Source organism: Lissotriton vulgaris, chromosome 4_1, assembly GCF_964263255.1.
Source record: "Lissotriton vulgaris chromosome 4_1, aLisVul1.2, whole genome shotgun sequence".
NCBI classification, from domain to species: Eukaryota; Metazoa; Chordata; class Amphibia; order Caudata; family Salamandridae; genus Lissotriton; species Lissotriton vulgaris.
The window spans coordinates 1,065,261,892-1,065,276,078 of NC_141691.1; the positions used below are offsets into that span (position 1 = coordinate 1,065,261,892).

The 14,187-nt window shown below is 54.7% G+C and overlaps 1 protein-coding gene across 1 annotated transcript in view; it reads left to right on the top strand.

Annotated features, from left to right (window-relative positions):
• MARCHF6 (membrane associated ring-CH-type finger 6) overlaps window positions 1–14,187 on the top strand; it is a 1,612,715-nt gene that overhangs the window by 1,418,768 nt on the left and 179,760 nt on the right. The window lies entirely within an intron of this gene.

Genomic DNA, 14,187 nt, shown 5'->3' on the forward strand with positions numbered 1-14,187 from the left:
GACCACCTGCAACCTTTTCAGCACATATTGCGGACAGCCGAGGCAGAGGTGGTTTCTATAGTCCAGATATAATGATAAAGAAGGTGATTGCTTCTGGGTTTTCACATTAAAGCTGGCTTAATTTGACCTTTCTGATAGGGACTTCTAACTGCAGATTCCTTACCTTTGAATTTCCCAGGCGTCAGGCTGAATCCGCAAACTTTTGCTGAGCAATACCCCTTGCGCGTGACATCGAGTTGCTACATTCGGCTCTGCCTGACGTCTTTGGCGTTGGTAGCGTTGGTTATAACAATGCTTTGCCTATATTGGTGTCACCCAGGTGCACTGACGTCCGTTCTTTTCTTTCTGCATCAGCTAAGCATCGATCCGGGAAAAACTACCCCTCTGCAGCTTTTTGGCAGACTTTTTTCTTGACTTTTGTCGATATTTTTGAGAACAACTTTATGTGCGAGGGATGTCTGGTAGAAAGACAGGTTTTAAACCATGCAGGACTTGTTCCCGCTTGATGTCGGTTACAGATCCCTACCGCGTATGTCTGTGGTATCTTGAATGTGACCACGATCCGAAGTCGTGTTCAGACTGTCTGGCGATGGCCCCCAAGACCTTGAGGGAGTGGGTGATGAAGTTGCTTGCGGCCCGGCAGTCGACACTGTTAAGCGAGACTCTGAGGAGGTCACGGTCCAGTTTGAAGAAGAGAAGGTTGTATGACCACTCACGGAGCGCTAAGTCCTCTTTCTCCCATTCAAGGTCATCTGTACTCTGGAAAGAAGCACGAGAATAAGAAGTCGTCGTCCAAGCGGACTCCGACTTGACCTCAACTGGCGTCCGTTGTCGAGGGAGGTAAGGAGCACCGATGCTCTAGGCATGGTTCTGCGTAGCCGGAGCCGACTTCGCTACTCCCACCCTTTCCGGGAGCCGGAGCGACTCCCGCTCAAATTAAAGATCTTTACGAGGCCATGCACCGCCTATTTGAGAGGAACGACCCCGTCAGTGAGCCCTGGGGCCCGTGGGGTCAGATGGTGCACCATCGGGTTCGACGCAGTCTGCTTCGGACACGGTGCCGGTGGGGCCCAGGGATCCGATTCATGGTTGGCGCCGGTCCTTTTGAACTCTAATTCGGTGCCTGTGACATTGCTGGTGCCCGTCAGTGGCGCAAGCCCCATCCCCATCCTCATCCCTGATGACACGGAACGGCGCCAAGCAACGCCGATTCTGAGGTTGACAGAACCCAAAGGTTCTATGTTGTTGCCTGAGCACTTTGTGGACGTGCTGGGCTCAGGAGTGGAATGGGAGGAGTTTGGAGACCCATTAGAGCATCAGGATGTCTCTGAGGAGACTACGGACTGGTATGGGAAACTTCGGGAGGCCAGTGGTCTCGATACTTCCCCAGACACTGGCATGCTCTCGTAGGCTCACCACAAGCACTTTCAGTTTACTGTGCTCCCCTTCCGTCTTACCAGTGCCCCTCAGGTGTTCACCAAGGTGATGGTAGTGGTTGCAGCTTATCTGCACGGTTTGGGATTTCAGTCTTCCCCTACCTAGACGACTGCCTGGAAAGGCATCTTCGCCCCAGGCAGTCATCTCCCACCTTCAGACTACGACAAACCCCTGCATTCGCCTGGGTTCTCTATAAACGTTCCGAAGTCACACCTGACTCCTTCTCAGACGCTCCTTTTCATCGGAGCTCATTCTGGACACAGTGCAGTTTCGGGCTAATCCTGCCGAGCAGCGAGTCTAGGATATTCAGATTCTGATTCTGATATTTCAGCCTCTATCCTCGATTTCGGTGAGGTTGACTCTGAGGCTGTTGGGTCTCATGGCCACATGCATACTGTTGGTAAGACACTCCAGGTGGCGTTTGCGGGCATGCAGTGGCACATGAAGTTCCAATGGGCACAGCATCTGGGAAATCTCATCAACTTGGTTCAAATCTTGGAAGGAACTGCGAAGGAACTGCAGTGGTGGTAAACTAACCGCGATTGGGTCAACGGCAGACCTCTCTCCCTTCCCCAACCAGATTTTGCAGGTGTGAAGGATGTGTCACTTCTGGGATGGGGCGGCCACTTGGGAGAGGCTGAGATCAGGGGTCACTGGCCTCCAATGGAGATGGGGCTCCACATAAGCTTGTCGAAGCTCCAAGCTATTCGGTTGGCATTAAAAGCATTTCTTCCCTCTGTCAAAGGGAAGTTAGTGCAGGTGTTCTAAGACAACACCACCGGTATGTGGTACTGCATCAAGCAGGGCGGGATGGGGTCATGGACCCTCTGTCGAGAGGCCCTATGTCTCTGGACATGGCTGAAACAGAAGGTCATAACCCTGGTTGTTCAACACCTGGCAGGCTCTCTGAACGCCAGGGCGGACGATCTCCACCGTTGATGCTTTCAGGATCATGAATGGCATCTCCAGTCGGAGGTGGCGCAAGCTTTGGTTAGATTTGTTCGCCTCTAAAGCGAACGCGCAATTGCTCGGCGACGGGTATCTGAAAGAAACAGGTTAGTGTTAGATTCCTTACCTTAGAATATCCCCAGTCATCAGACTGAATCCGGAAAGTTTTCGTCAGCAGTACCCCTGCGCGTCGGTAGGCGTCGTCTGCAGCTCCGCGTCCGTCGTCGCTGTCGTGCTCGCCGGGATGACGACGTCTGAGTACTTAGACATCGCCCTTGCGCGCTGACATCAGTTCTTCTTTTTTCCGAGCCAGCAAGCGCAGATCCGGGAAGAGTAGTACTCTAGTCATTTTTTGACTAACTTTTTGATCTGTTTTGGATCTATTTTCGTGTCGACTTTGACTCCTGGTGGCGGTAGGGCTGCCTGGGTTCAAGCCATGCGACGCCTGTCAACGCCTGATGTTGGTGACCCACCCTCACCGCCGGTGTCTCTACTGCCTCTGGGCCAAGCACGATGACAAGTCGTGCCCCGACTGCCGGGCCTTAACCTCTAAAGCTAGACGGGAGCGGTCCTGTAAGCTCCTCGAGGTCCGGCAGGCGACTCCGCGCTCCTCGAGGTCCCAGTCGAGGGACTTGTAGCGGAGCCACAGCCAGTGGCGCTCATTGACCCATCCTCACTCGTATGGCTCCAAGTCCTCTGGTAAGTCGAGGCACTCTAAAAAGAAGTCAAAGAGACGACATCCCTCTTTCGACTCCCCTCCCCGGTCGCGCGAAGTGGCTGAGGGTTCGGTGACACCACCCGCTCCGTTTCGCCGGAGCCACAGGCGTCGCACCCGGCCCCGTACCCTCTGGTCCCTGGGCTGCATGCGACATCGGAGGAGATAGGTGATTTCCTCGTGGCCATGAGGACTCGCTTCCCTCCGTCGAAGCCTGTAGGTGCGCCTTCGGGCCCTGCAGACCCGACTAGGGGCCCTGGCGGGCCGGTGGCTTCGGCCCCAGTGCCGTCGTTGACTTCGGTCCCAATGCCGCAGGGCCCCTAGGGATCCAGGCCTGGATCCCTGTCGACGCCAGTTGACCTCACGACTCCTCCGCTGGCGCCGACCCGATGGTGTCGCTTCCGGCCCAGTCTTCGGATGCCTCCGCCCCCAGTTTCAGCCCGGGTCCGGCGTCGGAATGGCGCCACTTGGCGCTGTCTCAGGCGTCGATGGGTGAGGCCTTCACCTACGACCTGGATCCTTCATTTCTGCCTGTTTATCAGGACACAGATGAGGGGGAGGGCTGGGAGGAGTCTGAGGACCCTCTGGCACAACAGTGCCAGTTGAGCCAGGACTGGGCAGATGAGATAGGGGAGGCCAGTGGTCTGGATACCTCGCCTGACACTGGATTCATCTCTCCTCCCTCCGTGGATACGGAGGAGGGTGCTACCTATGGTGTGGTGTTGCGCAGGGCAGCCAAGGCCTTGGCTCTTGAGTTCCCTGAGGCGGCCATGAGGACTAACCTCCTCACCGAGGTGCTTCAGCAGCCAGTAAGCTCTTCGGAACCTCTGCTGCCGTTCAATGAAGCCCTCATGGATGTTCCGATGGGCACTTGGTCCAAGCCCTCCACAGTGCCCCCTGTGGATCGGAACATGGCCCGACGCCACTGCCCGACTCCGGGCGACCCTAGCTTTCTGTCCGTGCACCCCACCCCCGACAGCCTGGTGATCCAGGCCTCTACGTCACAGACCGCATTCCCGACCGCTCCCCCGGATCGGGAATCCAAAAGGTTTGACCAATTTGGAAAGAAACTGTTCTCATTGAGTTTGGGGTTACGGTCTATCAACACCGCTTGTCTTTTGGGCCGTTACACCCACTCCCTGTAGGATACGGTCGCGGACGTGCTGACCCAGTGTCCGGAGGAGGCCCAGGCACGACTCGCCCAAGCACTTGCTGAGGGGCGGGATGCAGTACGTTACTCGATCAGGTGTGGACTTGATACCACGGACTCGCTGGGCAGGTCGATTTCCACGACAGTGGCGATTCTTCGCCACGCCTGGCTGAGGTCCGCCAATTTTTCGGGGGATGTCCAGTCCACGCTCATGGACATGCCCTTCGATGGCCGCCGCCTCTTTGGTGACAAAGCAGACAGCGCACTTGAGCGTTTCAAGGACTCCAGGGCTACGGCCAAGTCCTTGGGTCTGTCGGGCCAGCGCCAGCAGACTTCTGCTTTTCGCCCTTTTCGTGGCCAAGGAAGGGAGCCCGCACACGTCCAGTCATCCACAGGCCACAGAACCCACCTCAGCGCTGACGTGGTGTCTGCAGTGGTGGTGCAGGGGGACAACGGCAAGGTCAGTCCACATCCACTCCCGCAGTATCTGCCTCAAAGCCTTCCTAGTCCGAGCTTTCAGGCCCATTCAACACCAGTTGGGGGCAGGGTCCGCCATCACCTCCTCCACTGGCGTACCATCATGTCGGACAGGTGGGTGCTGCAAATCGTCCGAAGGGGCTACTCCCTCCCCTTCAAGGTGACCCCTCCAGCCATGCCACCGCAGTACCACCACATGTCGGAGGATCACTTGTTACTATTGCAGGAGCAAGTTATGGCCCTCTTGGCCAAAGGGGCCAAAGAACGCGTTCCTGGGCCAGAAGTAGGTTGTGGTTGCTATTCCCACTACTTTCTGGTACCCAAGAAGGGCAAAGGAGGCCTACGCCCTATCTTGGAACTCCGGAGCATCAGCGACTTCCTCCCGAAGGAGAAGTTCAAGATGCTGACTTTAGCTAAGGTCCTGGCTGCCATAGACCCTGGAGACTGGATGGTAGCATTGGACTTGCAGGACTCCTATTTCCACATTCCCTTCCTGCCGGCCCACAGGCTCTACCTGCAGTTCATGGTAGGCCACGAGCACTTTCAGTTTACCGTGCCCCCCTTCGGCCTTACCAGCGCCCCTCGGTGTTCACGAAAGTGATGGCGGTGGTCGCAGCTCATCTGCGTAGATCAGGGGTTTCAGTCCATCAACGTGCCTCTCTCAGAATCTCCTCTTCATCGGAGCGGTTCTGGACTCGGCGCAGTTTCGGGTTTATCCTCCCGAGCAGCGGGTTCGGGATATTCAGGCTCTGATTCCGATCTTTCAGCCTTTATCCTGAGTCTCGGTCAGGTTGACGCTAAGGCTCCTGGGAATGATGGCCTCCTGCATCCTGCTGGTGTATCACGCCAGGTGGCGAATGCTTGCTCTGCAGTGGTATCGAAAAAAGCGAGCAACCCAATATACCCTTGAGGGTTCAGACAAGAGGTATTGTAGGGTAAAGGTACCTTCAAGGAGTTTTATTTGTCTAATTCATAACTTCAAGCAAATAGCGCAAATTTTGTGACTTGAGGTGATTTCAGTCAATCGTGCAAAAGAGCAACAGAGATTAATCATTCAAATTCAAACAGTCACAGTTAATGATCTAAACATGAAGGGCAAAAGCAAAACGGGTGTATATGAAGTATTTGTATTTAATACAATTCAAATGATTAAAAAAGGGTACACAATCAATATCAACAATGTTGCAAGAAGCACATATTGAAAAAATAAATTGAACACTTCATTGGAACAATTGTTTAAGCTTTTCTCCCTATTTGCAGTTAGTGCATTGAATTCAACAGAGAAAAAGCGTGAGTCGACGTTTCGGTCTCTAGCAGACAATTGATGAGACCATCTTCAAGACAAGAGGATATTTTTGAAGACCCTTAGCTGCCGAAGGTATGTGTCCTATGGGCTGATGGCTATTCTCGTTGTCGATATTTCATTTGTTGAGAAATTCCTGAAGTTGAAACAATCTTCAGTCAAGGGCTTGGCGGCTTGGCAATTTATGCAGCACTCACTCTGGAAGCACGAATAGTGCCACTATTCGTGCTTCCCGAGCGAGATGATCAGATTCACTAAATAAGGCTCATTTATTGGCCTCCTCCCCCTTTCCAAACAACTGTACAGGAGCTGACGCATATCTGCAGCAGGTGATTTATCAATATTGAGAGTGCTGCATAAATTGCCAAGCCTCCACGCCCTTGACTGAAAATTGTTTTAACTTCACGTTGTCGATATTTCATTTGTTGAGAAATTCTTGAATAGCCATCAGCCCATAGAACACTTATCTTGCGACAGCTAAGGGTCTTCAGAAATATCCTCTTGTCCTGAAGATGGTCTCCTCAATTGTCTGCTAGAGAGCGAAACGCCGACTCACGCTTTTTCTCTGTTGAATTCAATGCACTAACTGCAAATAGGGAGAAAAGCTTAAACAATTGTTTCAATGAAGTGTTACATTTATTTTTTCAATATGTGCTTCTTGCAACATTGTTGATATTGATTGTGTACCCTTTTTTAATCCTTTGAATTGTATTAAATACAAATATTTTATCTTTTTATTGAACATAACAGCTCCATGTAAGTACACATCAGGTGACAGTGAAAGTGCACTTGTACAGTTATAATAATACACATGCAAAATTCAGTTGGCGAGATCAATATAGGCCTACCCACTAGGTGCACCCCATGTGTGATTCAACTTACTATGCTTAGGCTCCCCTACCCTCTGAACCCGGATCCCCCCCCCCCCCCCCCCCCCCCCCCACTCTCCCAGTGCCAAACAGTCCGCTCGGTAAGCGGGTTTCTCCTTATGAGCAAACACCCAACCATTTATATTAACTAGCTGTGTGGCCCAGTAGTAGAGACGAATGTCGGGGACCGCTAGCCCTCCCTCGAACACTCCCCGTTGTAGTTTTTTTAGCACTATTCTCTGGTACCCTCCACTCCACAATAGCGAGCGTTGCTCCGCCTCTACAGTTTTGAATACTTGGTCCGGGATCGAGAAGGGTGAGCTCTGTAGTGCATAAAGCAACCTGGGCTACATGCCACATCATCTTTCCCCCCGCCACATGGCTATCTCCTCTGACAATAATGGACAGGCAGTCCCTCGAGCGTAGGTTACAGAAAGTGCTCTCTGGGCATACCGGTCAGAGGGTGAGATCCCACCAGACCTAACTCATCTCAGTGGCGAGCCATCAGGGGTACTCAACCACTCCCCCCTGTATCGTCTCCATGCTAATCATATCTTCTCCTTTTTTTGGGACATCCCCTACTGTTGTAAATGACCTTCTCTGCCCTCTGGCACCAGTCCAGGCCCCTCTCCCATTCTTCCACCGTTGGCAACAGATCACTCCCCCAGAGTCGCACAATATTCCTTTTTGCCACCATACTGGCGAGTGCAAGCCACATCTTTTCTCCCTTGGGCCAGGTGACCTCCCCCGTCACCCCCAGGATGTGCCAGCGGGCCTCTAGCGGAACCTCAGCCCCACCACTTCTGCCATAATCCCCTGTAGCTGAGCCCAGTACGCCCGGATTTTTGGGCAGTCCCATAGGATATGAAAAAAGGTGCAGTCCTCCCCACAGCCCCTTAAGCAATATTGTGAAGCAGCAAACCCAATCCTATGCTGCACCGTTCGTGGTGTGTATGACCTATGGAGTATGAGCAGCTGAACCAGCCTAAATCTAGCCCTGATCGCAACCTCTCTCGGGCACTGCAGAGCCTCATTCCAGTCATCATCTTCCACTAAGCCAAGATCAGATTCCCATTTTTCTCTCACGGTCCCAGTGTGTCCGGGAGGTTATTAACAAGTTTTTTATAGGTGAGGGAGATAGCCTTATCAATCATAGGGTCTAGCAACAACCGATCCTCAAGCGGAGCATACTCAGGTAACTGTTCCCCCTGTGACAAATGTGCGTGTATGGCATGTTTGAGTTGTTGGTAATGCAGAAATTCGCCATCCCCCATGGGGAACTCTGCCTGCAGACTCGCGAAATCTATCAACGTTACCCTCTTCCAAACATCCCCCAGCTTGTCTATGCCAATCAGGCTCCACTGGCGCAGGTCTCGCAGCTTTGCAACCTCCCGAAGGAAGTCGCCCTTCCACAAAGGTGTACAATCCGTGAGCTTCGCCTCCCACCCCAGAGTTTTCGTTGCCCGCCTCCACACCGCCACCACCACCGCTGTCTGAGGGGGCAGAGTCTGTTTTCGTCTGGGTTTAGAATATAGAGCCTCCAAATATGAACCCTCTCCCAGTGCCAAACAGTCCGCTCGGTAAGCGGGTTCCTCCTGTTGAGCAAACACCCAACCATTTATATTAACTAGCTGTGTGGCCCAGTAGTAGAGACGAATGTCGGGGACCGCTAGCCCTCCCTCGAACACTCCCCGTTGTAGTTTTTTAGCGCTATTCTCTGGCACCCTCCACTCCACAATAGCGAGCGTTGCTCCGCCTCTACAGTTTTGAATACGTGTTCCGGGATCGAGAAGGGCGAGCTCTGTAGTGCATAGAGCAACCTGGGCAGGGCCATCATCTTGAATAGGACGGCCCGGCCCATTAGAGAGAGCGGGAGAGTCCTCCAGTGCATCACGTCGCTGTGAAGGCGTTCCAGCTGTGTCAGCATGTTCAAACGGAGGAATTTGGTGTCGGATGGAGTGACCCAGATGCCCAAGTATCGGAACTCTGTACGCCAGAGTAGGCCCTCGCAGTCCTCTGTAATTCGAGGCTGGGGCCCTGCCAGAACATAACCCAGGGACTTACTCCAGTTGATGCGATATCCGGAGTATTGCCCAAACGTGCGTAGCATGACCATCAGCCTCGATATGGACTCAGACGGTCTCTGGGTGTATAGCAAAATATCATCGGCATATAACGATATGCGCTCCTCCCAGCCACCCCCCTAGGTCTACTCCCCATATCCTGGGGTCCTCACGTACCCAATGTGCTAGTGGCTCCAGTGCCAGGGCAAAGAGAGTGGGGGAAAGGGGACAGCCCTGTCTCGTGCCGCGTCCCAGATGGAATTCTCACGACGTAGCCCCATTGACCCGGACTCTCGCCAGGGGCTCTGTGTACAGGAGCTTCACCCAGGCACAGAAGTTAGTACCAAAGCCCAACTTCTGCAAAACTGCATAAAGGTAACTCCATTCTATACTGTTGAACGCCATACAGGGGTCCAGGGATAGCAGTGCCGCCGGCACTTACTGCCGCTCCGCAACAGCCTGCAAGACCACAAATAAGCGGCGCAGGTTGAGTTGAGTGCTTCTATGGGGCATAAAGTCCGACTGGGCCGGATGGACCAGCGTTTGTACCACCGCACCTAGGCGTGTGGCCAGGATCTTCCCAAGGATCTTTGTTTCATAATTAAGGAGGGATATCGACCTATAGGAGCTGCATTCCCCGTGCAGTTTACCAGGCTTATGGATCACCACTATCGTGGCCAGCCGTAAATCTCTCGGAAGCTGCCCAGTCTCACGCGCCTCGTGAAACATATTGCACATGTGCGGTGCCGTGCGACTTGCCACGCACCCAAATGCCTCTGCTGGGAACCCGTTGGGCCCCGGGGCCTTACCCGTCTGTAGGTCCCCCATGGCCTTCTCCACTTCCTTAACCGTGATATCTGCCTCTAGAATATCCCTGTGTACAGACTCCAATAGGGGCAGCCGCAAGGGGGCCAGGAATTCACTACACTCCCTCTCCTCTCTAGTCGTGTGAGATCGGTAGACCTCCTCGTAGTAGCACACGAACTTCTCCGCAATTGCCACGCTAGTGGTGCTGACCGACCCGTCAATGCGCTCTATACCCGGCAACCAACTCCGCTCTCTCTCTCTCTTTTCCAGCCATGCGATCATTCTATTTGCCTTGTCTCCCAAGTCGTACACACGCCTCTGGGTGGCCAGTGCGTCTGCTCATGCCTGTTCCGTCAGAACGTCCCGCAACTCCTTGCTTAGGAGGCGTATTGTATGCTGCCTGTCCTGTTCCTGTCCCTGAGTAAGCCCCGTCCTAGCCTCCAGAGCATGGAGTTCCCCTTCCAGTCTTTCAACCTGCGCATGTTTTTCTTTGCGCCGTCTCCCAACTTCGGCCTGTACAAAGTCCCTGGCTACTGTCTTATAGGCCTCCCATACCACCCCGGGGGAGTCCACAGACCCCACGTTGTCCTCAAAATAATGGTCCACTCTCTCTCAGAACCCCTCCTGGAAGTCCCTGTCCTTAAATAAAAAGGCATCAATCCGAGGGGGGACACTACAATCGCGCCTGGGACCCACCATCTGAACCCCCACTGGTGAATGGTCAGAGATCCCTCTGGCTTTGTGATGTCCGTCCCTAAAGAGGTTCACACAATCTGCCCTCGTGAATATGTAATCGATCCGTGAAGATGAGCCGTGGGCCGCAGAGACATGTGTGTATTGTGCCGCCTGCGGGTTTTGTGTCCTCCAGAGATCCACCAGACCCACCGCCTGTGCAAAGTCCCTAAGGTGATTCGCCCCTCCCCTACCCGGTGGGGAAGGCAATCTATCCAACTCCCTGGCCATCACATCGTTCAAATCCCCTCCCAGGACCAGTGTCCCCATGGGCATTTCCAGCAGTATCTTACCAATATCGGGGAGAGTAGTCGTGTGGAGCTTTGGGGGAATGTAAAGGGAACATAGGTTCAGAGTACGGCCCTCCCACTGCGCAGATATCGCTAATTAGCGACCTAGGGGATCTAACCAACACCGACCCAGGACCAGCGGCAGAGAGTTTTTAACAAGGATCCCCACACCCCTGGAGCCCGTAGTAAAGCCAGAGTGGGCCCGCAAAGTATATCCAAATCTGTCTAGGGCCTTGCAATGGTTCCCCAACAGATGTGTCTCCTGTAGGAGTACAACATCAGGGGAGTGCCTACGAAGATATTGAAGCACCATGGTGCGTTTGATTTTCTTTTGCAGACTGTTCACATTCCAGGACACTATCTCAATGTGTTGTGTCCACGTCGTGTGTGGTTCAGCCATTTGATCTGTCAAGCATAGGAAATAGGGACCAAACGTCGCCACTTCCCCCCTCCCATCCACCAGCTGAGTGTCTATGGAGTCAAAGTAATCATATAACAGCAAAACAAACAATAATAACTAGAACAAATCCCCCCAACCCCGCCCGCCTCAACCCCCCACCCTGCTACCCTTCCACTCCGGCAAACCGCGCCAGACATCCCCAACAGCAGAGCGCCTGAAGCCCTTAAAACGAAAGACTCAGGGGCTAGTGGTGCAACCAAGTCCGTCCTCCGGGGGCTCCCATCCGACCCCCCATGACAAATTCCCATCTCTTCCACTAATTGACCTATTCTGGAGCAGTGTCCCGCCACTGAGGTGTACTCACAGGAGATGCACCTGGGGCCCCTCGCCCCCGTGGAATTACGGTAACAGCAACTAGCCATAAGCAGGGTCATCCAGTCTGTCCCATACAGGATTCCCAAACCAATCCGTAACCCTCCCTCCCTCAACGGCCTTGTTAAGACCAGCAGTAGCAGGCCCCCAATACTTTACGTGACCATGAAGTCCAGCCAGTCCAAACCGATGTAGTCCACCGTGTCACCCCAGATCCGGGGACACCGAAAGGCTGCGGGTCCTCCTTCTGTCCTCTCGTCGCGGGCTCCCTTGTCGTGGTCGTGCACCCCCCACCGATTCCTCCGAGGAGGCCGGAGACTGGGGTGCGGCGCTCCTCCAACTGCCCTCACGCTCCGGGCCCCTGCGCCGCTGGCCTCGCTCTTCAAGCCATGCATGCGCATCCGCCGGGGTGGTTGAAGAAGAAGGATTTCCCGTCCGCCAAGACCTTGAGCCGCGCCGGGAAGAACATCATATATTTGATTCCGCGTTCTCAAAGTTCCCTCTTGACGGTGTCAAAGTAGCGGCGCTCCTGCTGAACGATGAGTGTGAAGTCCGGGAAAAAGCGTATTGTGGCATCTTCTATCCGAAGGTCCCCATGCCGCCGAGCGGCCTGCAGGATTGCATCTCGGTCTCTATAATTAAGGATCCGCGCGATGATGGTGCGCGGCGGGACCCCTGGACGTGGCGGCAAAATCGGCGCCCTGTGTGCCCGCTCTACCACGAAAAAGTTGGGCAGCCGTTTTGGTTTCAGGCGGTTCAGAATGAGATCCTCCAGGAACAGTTCCACGCTGGCCCCTTCCATTTTTTCCGGCACACCTACTACCCGGAGGTTGTTCTTCCGGACCCTCCCTTCCTGGTCCTCCAGTCGCGCGGCCATCTGCTTCTGTTGGTGCGTAAGCTGTTGAACCTGCTGTTGTAACTGCTTGGTAGCACCATGCAGGTCCGTAATGGCGGTGGCATTTTGATTTGCTTTTTCCGACGTCTTGTTCAGGTCCGCCCGTTGGAGCGTCAGTTCAATGGACATTTGATCAATTTTGGACTCCAGCGTGGTGCCCAGCGATTGTATGGCCTGCATAATGGAGGACAGGGACGGCTCACTGGGCTCCTCCGAGGCCCCGGCACGGGACCCGGCACCCCCTCCCTGCTCCGCCGTGTAGTTGTCCATTGTATTGGTTTGGGTCACTGTGGGTTTCTTATTCCTCATGGCCTCGCACGTGAGCAGGCACCCACCACCTGGCCCGTCAGTCGTCTTCCGCACCCCACAACGGTCTGGAGAGGTAAGGGTGGCCCGTAGACTTGGAGTGTCCCTCCGGCGCCAGTGGCCGCTCTCACACCCCCTCGCCGGTCCGCTGCACGCTGTTGACCCCCGCCGGGGTTCCCTGGCCGCCAAGAGTCCCTTAGGCTGTTGCCCGCTCGGATCAATGTGTCCCCGCTACTTCCAGGACCCCCGGGGCCCGCCAGGCAAGGAGTCCCAGGCCGCTCCGCCACCCCGCTTCATCAATCAGTAGGGCTGCCGCCGCTCCGGTCCGTTCTATCAGCCTCCGCTCCTCAGGGAGTACACTCACCGCAGGGCCACTGACCGCCCCAGCACACGCCCCTGCACTTGCCTTCCTTTCTGTCTGGGGATCGCTGCCAGCTCGCGATTCCCCCCAGTGTCTCGCTGCAAGCAGCCGCCCACCTGTGCTCCCAGGGCGGGCTGCGCAATACGCGAGGCTGGGGCCTCTCCAGCAGGTCTACACCACCAGGCCGCAGCAGGCCTGCAGCTTCCGATCGCCGGTGCTCAGCTCACCGAGGTCGGATTTCAGCGCAAGGCACACCGTCGATCGCCGGAGGATGACAGCTCTACAGCCCTGTGCAGAACGCCTTGGAGGTTGCCGATAACTGCCGGATTTCGGGGGTCATCAGGGTTCGCCTCCAGAGGGCCGCGGGATTATGCGGCCATCTTGGTCGCTGCCAAGCCACGCCCCTTGAATTTGAATGATTAATCTCTGTTGCTCTTTTGCACGATTGACTGAAATATCCTCGGGTCACAAAATTTGCGCTATTTGCTTGAAGTTATAAATTAGACAAATAAACCCTCTTGAAGGTACCTTTACCCTGCTCTGCAGTGGGACCTGAAGTTTCAGTGGGCCCAGCATAAGGGCAACCTGTCCGACCATGTCCTGATCTCGGAGGGCACTGCGAGACAGTTGCAGTGGGGGCTCACGGACCGCGATTGGGTCTGCGGCAGATCCCTCTCCCTACCCCAACCAGAGCATTTAGTAGTGACAGATGCATCCCTCTTGGGATGGGGGGGCCACATGGGAGAGGCGGAGATCAGAGGCCTCTGGTCTCCTGCGGAGTCCTGGCTCGATATCAACCTTCTGGAGCTGTGGGCAATCCGGCTTGCACTGAAGGCATTCCTTCCGACTGTCCGGGGAAGTGTAGTTCAGGTGTTCATGGACAACACCACCGCCATGTGGTATTGCAACAAACAGGGCGGGGTGGGGTCGTGGACCCTTTGTCAGGAGGCCCAGCGCCTCTGGACGTGGCTGGAACACCAGGGCGTCACTCTGGTGGTTCAACACCTGGCAGGTTCCCTGAACGCCAGGGCGGACGAACTCAGCCGTCGGTGCATAATGGAT